Source organism: Sapajus apella, unplaced genomic scaffold, assembly GCF_009761245.1.
Source record: "Sapajus apella isolate SASKATOON/1434 unplaced genomic scaffold, GSC_monkey_1.0 scaffold12, whole genome shotgun sequence".
NCBI classification, from domain to species: Eukaryota; Metazoa; Chordata; class Mammalia; order Primates; family Cebidae; genus Sapajus; species Sapajus apella.
Window position 1 is genome coordinate 2,616,904 of NW_022436952.1, and position 8,063 is coordinate 2,624,966.

Here is an 8,063-nt window from a genome sequence, read left to right on the forward strand (position 1 = left end):
TAGCTCTGCATATTTTTCAACAGTCCCTCATTCCCATTTCAAGATGCAATAGTTTCTCTGATCTCTTTGAGCCTATTGGTCCTGGTTCCGGCAATGCTTCTATTTCTGTCACCGTCTCCGTTTCCTCAGTTCCCTTCCTCCTGTTTGTCTTGCTTCCATCTTTCATGTCAGAGGATTTTCTCTGATGTCTATTGGTCCTTGGTAGTTGTTCATAGTTAAGAGTAAGTCACTGAGAAATTGACTGGAATAAGTGTAGATATGTGCATATAGCATGGAAGCTTGCCACCTGGTAGATCTCATTATAGAGTAATCTGGTAGAGAACAGCTGTTTCACTGGGGGACAGTATCTGTAGGACTTTTCTTTGCCTGGGGTCTTCCTTGGAAGGAATACCTCTAATTTCCTGCCTGGATTGTGAAAGCTACCAGCCTTCTGGAAGCTGAGTAAGAGAGGCGGGCTGAGAAGGTCTCAGTCTTGGCTACTCTGCTACTAATTGATTTCAGTTTATTGACCCTGCTTCGTGTCTCAGGATTTAGAGTCTCTCTGGGGAAATTCTCCAGCATAAACGTCCAGTTTCTCCTGGAGTAATTGTGGAGTGGTTGGGATCAGACAAGGAAGGGAGAGAGGAGCTATGGAGGCCTCTCTGCTTTTTATACAGATCTCTAGCTCACCCTCCCATTTCTAGTTCACTTGTTCCTCACTGTCAGAGGTACCTGGTGCCCCCCATTCCAGAGACTTTCCAGGGTTCTTTTTTTCCTTTTTTTGAGATGGAATTTAGCATGTTACCCAGGCTGAAGGACAATGGTGGACCTCAGCTCACTGCCACCTCCGCCTCTGGGGTACAAGCGATCCTCCTGCCTCAGCCTCCCAAGTAGCTGGGATTACAGGTGCACGCCACCATGCCTGGCTCATTTTTGTATTTTTAGTAGAGACGGGGTTTCACCACGTTGGCCAGGCTGCTCAGGTGTGGTGGCTCATGCCTGTAATCCCAGCACTTTGGGAGGCTGAGGCGGGTGGATCACCTGAGGCCAGAGTTCTTAAAAAGTCAGAGTTCAGAAGTTCCAGGGTATAAATACGCCTGCCTCTTGGCTTCCCTCTGGGAAAGCACTGGATTTTCTTTGTCTTCGTTTTCCAGATTCCAAAATTTTATTGCTATAATCTACGCTCCTGATGTGTCTGTCCCCATGGATTGTATCCATTTACAGTCATTTTACTAATGCTTAGGAGGTGAAGAGAAGCTGCATGTTTAACCTGAGTTTAATCTGAAGTCTCTGCTTTACATGGCAAGACCATATTCGTCTTTCAAGGCTGCTGAGCCTGATTCATTACTCCAGAATGCACAATCATTACTGTCACTGTTGGCTGTTCAGCAAACGCGTCTCCCTTTTTCTGGTCAACCTGTCCCTCAAGCCCTAGAGTAGGTCTACAACTCAGAATGAAACCCAAATCTCAATACCAGAGGTAACCACTGATACTATTTTTACAAGTTTCTTTCATATACATCTACATATATATACAGTCATGCACCATATGACGACGCGCTGTTGTTCAATGACGGGTGGTGTATGTATACAAGAGTGGTCTCATATGATTATAATACTGTATTTTTACTGTACCTTTTCTGTGTTTAGATAGGTTTAGATACACAAATGCTAATCACTGAGTTACAATTGCCTACAGTATTCAGCACATTAAACTGCTGTTTGAGTTTGCACCCTGGGAGCAATAGGCTATACCATCTACCTTTGGTGTGAAGTAGGTTACACTATCTAGGTCTGTGTGAGCAGACTGTATGGTGTTCACACAATGACACAATTATTTAATAATGCATTTCTCAGCACGTACTCCTGTTAAGTAATCTGTGACTGTGTATATATACATACATGTATAAATATACATATACATACACATATGTATAAATAAAATACATTTATACATAGATGTATAATGAAGTAAACATATATTATCACCTATAATTATGACAACAATTACACTAAATGTCTGTACCATATTGTATTCAATTTTTATTAATATTACAAGAGAAACATTTTTCTGTGTTATTAAAAGTGTTGTACTTTTTTTTGAGTCAGTGTCTTGCTCTGTCACCCAGGCTGGAGTGCAGTGGCATCATCACAGCTCACTGCAGCCTTGACCTCCTGCTGGGTTCAAGTGACGCTCCCACCTCAGCCTCCCTCATAGCTGGGACCACAGGTGTGTGCCACCAAGCCTGGCTAATTTTTATATTTTTTGTAGAGATGCGTTTCACCATGTTGCCCAGTCTGGTCTCGAACTTCTGACCTCAAACGATCTACCTGTCTTGGCCAATCCCAAAGTGCTGGGATTATAGGTGTGAACCACCGTATCCAGCCAAAAGTGTTGTATATTTTTCATGCTGTTTCTCCTTTTTCTTCTTTTAAAATAATGCAGCAATGAACATTTTTCTATATAAATCTCCCACAAATAGTTTTGATTATTTCCTTAGGCTAGATTCCTAAATGTATACTAGCTGAGAAGATACAGATGTTTTAAGGTTCTCGATTTGTATGACCAAACTGATTTAAAGAGAAGTCGTGCCAGTTTGCATATCTTGCCAGCAAGGAATGGGAGTGCCTATTTCAAAACATGCTCACCAACTTTGAGTATTATCTTTTTTTTTTTTTTGAGAAGGAGTCTTGTTCTGTCGTCCACACTGGAGTGCAATGGCATGGTCTTGGCTCACTGCAACCTCTGCTTCTTGGGTTCAGGCGATTCTTCTGCCTCAGCCTCCCCAGTAGCTGGTATTACAGGAATGAGCCACCGTGCCTGGCCTTGAGTATTATCTTTAAAAACCTCTTTGGTAAATTGATCCATCTGATTCTTTTAAAGCTGATGTTATGGAAGGACCCTTACACGGAGATGTAGCCCTGGGTTACTAAACAACTCCTGGGCTGGCACACACGTTCATGAGTTGCTCATTAATGAGATGTCAGAACAGAGGATATCGAATACCCTCCATCTGGGCATGGGGTGCTATTTTATTTTATCTTTTTATTTATTTTATTATTTTGAGACAGAGTCTCACTGTCACTCAGGCTAGAATGCAGTGGTGCGATTTCGGCTCACTGCAATCTCCGCCTCCCAGGTTCAAGTGATTCTCATGCTTCAGCCTCCTGAGTAGCTGGGACTACAGGTGTGTGCCACCACACTCAGCGAGTTTATTTTTTGTTTGTTTTTAGTAGAGACAGGGTTTCATCACGTTGGCCAGGCTGGTCTCAAACTCCTGGTCAAGTGATCTGCCTGCCTCGGCCTCCCAAAGTGCTGGGATTACAGGCGTGAGCTATCACTCCCAGCCTGGGCGTGGGTGCTATTTTAAAGAACTTATCTGTACCGGTGTCTTCAAAGTGCCTAACTCCCGGTAGCAGATCCTTGGAAAGCTCAACATGAAAGGCCATTACTGACAGATGCGGAAACTCAGGTTTATAGAAGTTAAGGGGAAAAAAACTTTCTTGGGATCTCACAGTCACTAGTAAAACTCCTTGTGAGCAGAAATCACATTTCTCTTGTTCATTCCTGTTATCCTGTAGAAACAAACCACGAGTGCCTTCTAAACAGAAGGACTATATTGTGCAGAAATATGAGTTTCCCCTTCAATAAGGAACAAGTGTTTCCATCTGGAAATGGCTTGCTGCCATTTCTTAAACTAAGATTTCTTAAACCAAGATTCAGGCCCCAAATCAGACTGCATTTTTTCCTCTTGGCTGGTCTTTCCTACTTCTTAAGACCCTGGCACCTGAGCTGAGAAGGCAGAGTACTCCCGGTGTTCCTTGAAATTTGTCTAATTTGACCACACCTTCGGATTCCTTATGCTTGACTTACTGTCAAAGTTTGGGAAATACTGTTTTAGATAATTGCATGAGGTGCAAAAACAATGACTAGAGTGAGAATTAATGGTAGCCCATAAAGTGCATCTGCTGCTGTAAATGAATGAGTGGTATGCTTGTAAAGCTCTGCTTTCTTTGGCTCCATTGTTTCTGAGAGTTGTAATAAGCTCAGTGTCCCTCCTAGTGTATGAGATAAGCAATTTCTTATGCTTGCCTTCTCACTGCTGTAGCTTGTTGTTTAAGACCTTCTGTCTGCTCCCTGAAACAGAAACAGCAAGGAAACTTTTGTTTTGCTAGTCATCAACAGCCTCTAGGTGGTACCCAGCCCACAAGGGACACTCAGGAAAGATTCATGAAGTCAGGCCATGGAGGTTTGGTTTACAAGTCTCTGCTGTTTCAGGGTTCCATGGAACTTTCTCAGAAGGTAATTTCTTTCTTTCTTTCTTTTTTTCTTTCTTTTCTTTCTTTCTTCTTTCTCTTTCTTTCTTCTTTCTTTTTTTCTCTCTCTCTTTTTCTTTCCTTTCTCTCTCTCTCTTTCTTTCTTTCCTCCCTTTCTCTCTTTTTTTTTCCTTTCTTTCGACACAGAGTCTCGCACTGTCACCCAGGCTGGAGTGCAGTGGCACGATCTCGGCTCACTGCAATCTCCGCCTCCCAGGTTCAAGCAATTCTCCTGCCCCAGTAGCTGGACTACAGGCGCATGCTGCCATGCCTGGCCAATTTTTTCTATTTTAGTAGAGACGGGGGTTTCACCGTGTTGCCCAGGGTGTTCTTGAACTCCTGAGCTCTGGCAGTCCATGCACCTTGGCCTCCCAAAGTGCTGGGATTACAGGCGTGTGCCACCGCACACGGCAGAGAATGTCATGGAGGCAGGCTTCTCTGGGTTCCATGTGCCTATCTTTGTGTTGGCACAGGGCGGTCTCCATGGACAAGCTGCCACAGATGTGAAAGCAAATATCTTCTTGAGCCCTGGAGAGATGGAGTGCCATCTACAGAACTGAAGCAGGAGCAAGTGGAGCTCCTTATCTGGCCCTTCCTCTGATGTGCTGTGTGGGCTCCCAGCACGGGCAAGTATAGCTCTGCATCCTGGAATCCCCAACAGTGCAAGACCCCTGAAGGGCTCTAAGCAGATCAGGGGGTGTTAAAGCAATAGTGGCAGCTATTCGGGAGACCCCATTTCTGACTTCACCCCTTGTTAACACACTGTGGATTGCAAGGGTCCCTCTTTCTCCTACAATAATAGGATTGTTACAAAAAAACACATGCATTGGCCGGGCACGGTGGCTCATGCCTGTAATCCCAGCATTTTGGGAGGCCGAGGTGGGAGGATCACCTGAGGTCAGGAGTTCGAGACCAGCCTGGTCAACATGGTGAAACCCCCCATCTCTACCAAAAAAATACAAAAATTAGCCAGGCGTGGTGGTGCACACCTGTAGTCCCTGCTACTTGAGAGGCTGAGGTGGAAAAGTCATTTGAATCCAAGAGGCGGAGGTTGCAGTGAGCTGAGGGTGTGCCACTGTACTCCAGCCGGGGTGACAGAGCGAGACCCCGCCTCAAAAACAACAGCAACAACACCACAAATTCCATACGTCTCCAGCTTTTATCTACCATATGAATAGTGTGATGAAATAAAAGGAACTATAGAAAAGGGAAATATTCCTCCATTGTTCTGTCACCAAATTTTTTATTCTCCCAGGTTCTTTTCCAGCTTTGTTATACGTGATTATACAGCAAAGATGATTTTCAAATTATTTAATGAGCTTCACTTAATGTTAAATTAATAGAAATAACAGACCACTATAAAAAGGCATATGTGGAAAGATATTTACTACTGTTTGTAGTGACAGAAGATGGCAAACACATTTTTTTTTTTTAAAAAATTGGTAGTGGACAGGTGGAATAAATAATGGTCCACTCCTACCCTGAAATGTTAGGCAGCCATTATAATCAATAAATTGGAGCTATGTCAGATGGCAAGGAGGGATTCCTCCAGGTTTTGGGGAGAGGGAAATGCGTAATGCAGAAAAGCACATGTAGGATATTGATTTCACTTGTGTGAAATAAACAGCCAATCCTTCAGCCCTCATTTAGGTAAATGCATGTGTGTATGTGTGTGTGTGTGTGATTATATAAGCACCAACAATATGAAAAGATACATACAGGGTTATTAACATAAATTACTTTGGGGGCGGTAGTGGAAAAACTCTGGTGACAGAACAACAGGTGAACGTTTCCATTTTCTATATTTCCTTTTATCTTGTCACACTATTTGTATGGTAGATAAAAGTTGGAGATGGATGGGATTTTTTTGTTGATTTTGTTTTCGTTGTAGTTTCTGAGACAGGGCCTCACTCTGTCACCCAGGTTGGAGTGCAGTGGCTCACTCTCTGCTCACTGCAACCTCTGCCTCCTCCAAGCTCAGTGGTTGGGGGAAAAAGGGGAACCAAAAAAAACCAGGAAGGGAACAAAAAGCGTGCACACATTTTAATACGTACACGTAAAACTGTGTGTGTGTGTGTGTGTGTGTGTGTGTGTGTGTGTGTGTATGGATAAAGAAAGTAAACAGCAACTTAAGAGCCAAAGAATCAATTAATTTGTTGAATACCACATCGACTTCCTAATTAGAAACAGATTGCGTGCACTAATATTCAGGCCTGTCAATTTTACATGATCACAAAATAGATTTTTAATTTACTTTATGCTTAAATAATTGTATAACTATACAAGCTAAAACTGATGACCAAAAGAAAAAAATGTTTTACAAAGGTCAGCTCACAGTCCTTTGCAGGAGGTGGTGTTGAATAGTTGTGGGGAGGGCAGAGGCTAACCTGAGGCTGAACTTCTAGCGTGAACTTGGAGGGATCCTCCACGCGCCCCTGGTCTCTGTGAGTTTCAGTTTCCTCATCCGTACATTTAGGGTATTAGTATTTACCTGAAGAAATTTATTTGAGGAATAAAGGCGATAAAGGGTGGATAAAACACACAATGTGTATCCAATAAACATTTTTTGTTCCTTCCCTCTCCTTTTTGACAATTTTTAATGTTGCCTAAGCCATTATTGCCTGGTTGGATTCTAGCAGCAAGGCTGCAGACAGGCAGCTGTGTCCTGCTTCCTAGCTGAGCTGGAGCAAACGCCTCCTCCCTGCCTGCTCCCCGCACGGCCTCCTCACTGTCTCCATGCACCTGACTCATCCCCTTTTACAGGTGAGGAAATTGAGGCTCAGGGAGGCTGAGCGACTTACTCAAGTGTGCATGACTAGTAGATGGGGTGTCAGAATGCCCCGCACCCCCAACCCTGTGCCGCCTCTGCAAAGATCTTCCCTAGTAAGCAGAGCCCTGGTCTCGTTTGACTTGATCAGGCTTGCAGAGAATATGAGTGAACAGTAGGCCAGTGAATTCAGTCCAAGTCCACTTAGACGCAATACCTGGGCCAGGTATTGTGCAGGGTTCGGGATGGGTGCAGGGTGGGGCTACAGTGATAAGTCAGGAGCCACCTCGGCCTTAAATAAGATACTCACTCACAGTACCTACACAGGCAATGGTGCTTTTTGTCCTCCTTCTCCTAGAGGCGCTTTTGGTGTGCGAGGGGATGGGCAGTGCCCCTGCTGGCTGAGCTCTTTCTCAACAGCAGGCCTTGGAGGGTGTCTCCTCTCTCCCTCCTCCTCTTCTAGGTGAGGTGGTGGGGACTGGGCTGTGGACCTACAGAGGCCTGACCAGTGGCTGGTGTTTGCCCTGTCTGCCCACATGGCCACAAAAATTGCAGGCTTAGTGAGTCCTCTTCAGTGAGAATAACCACCCCCCGCACTCCCAGGAGCAGACCCGTCTGGGCTTGCATCCCAGTCCCACCCCCTACTTGCCTTGTAGTGTTGCTTTGAGGATTAGAAGACATGGTCGAGTGAAGACCTGGCTCCTGGTAAAGCCTCAATACATGTTCACCTTTTGGAATGAGACTGTAAGAGGGTATGTTTTACCCCTAAGCTAGCTCAAGGGGATGACTGCTTAAATTGGTTCTGTTCTGTTCTACCAAGAGACTTGACCTGGAGTTTTGTTGTCATACTGACCTTCTGTAACACCACCAGCACCACCATCACCGCCATCACCACCATGACTACCACCACCATTACCATCATAATCACCACCCTCATTACCATCATCACCACCACCACCACCATCACCCACCATTACCACTACCACCACCACCACCATCA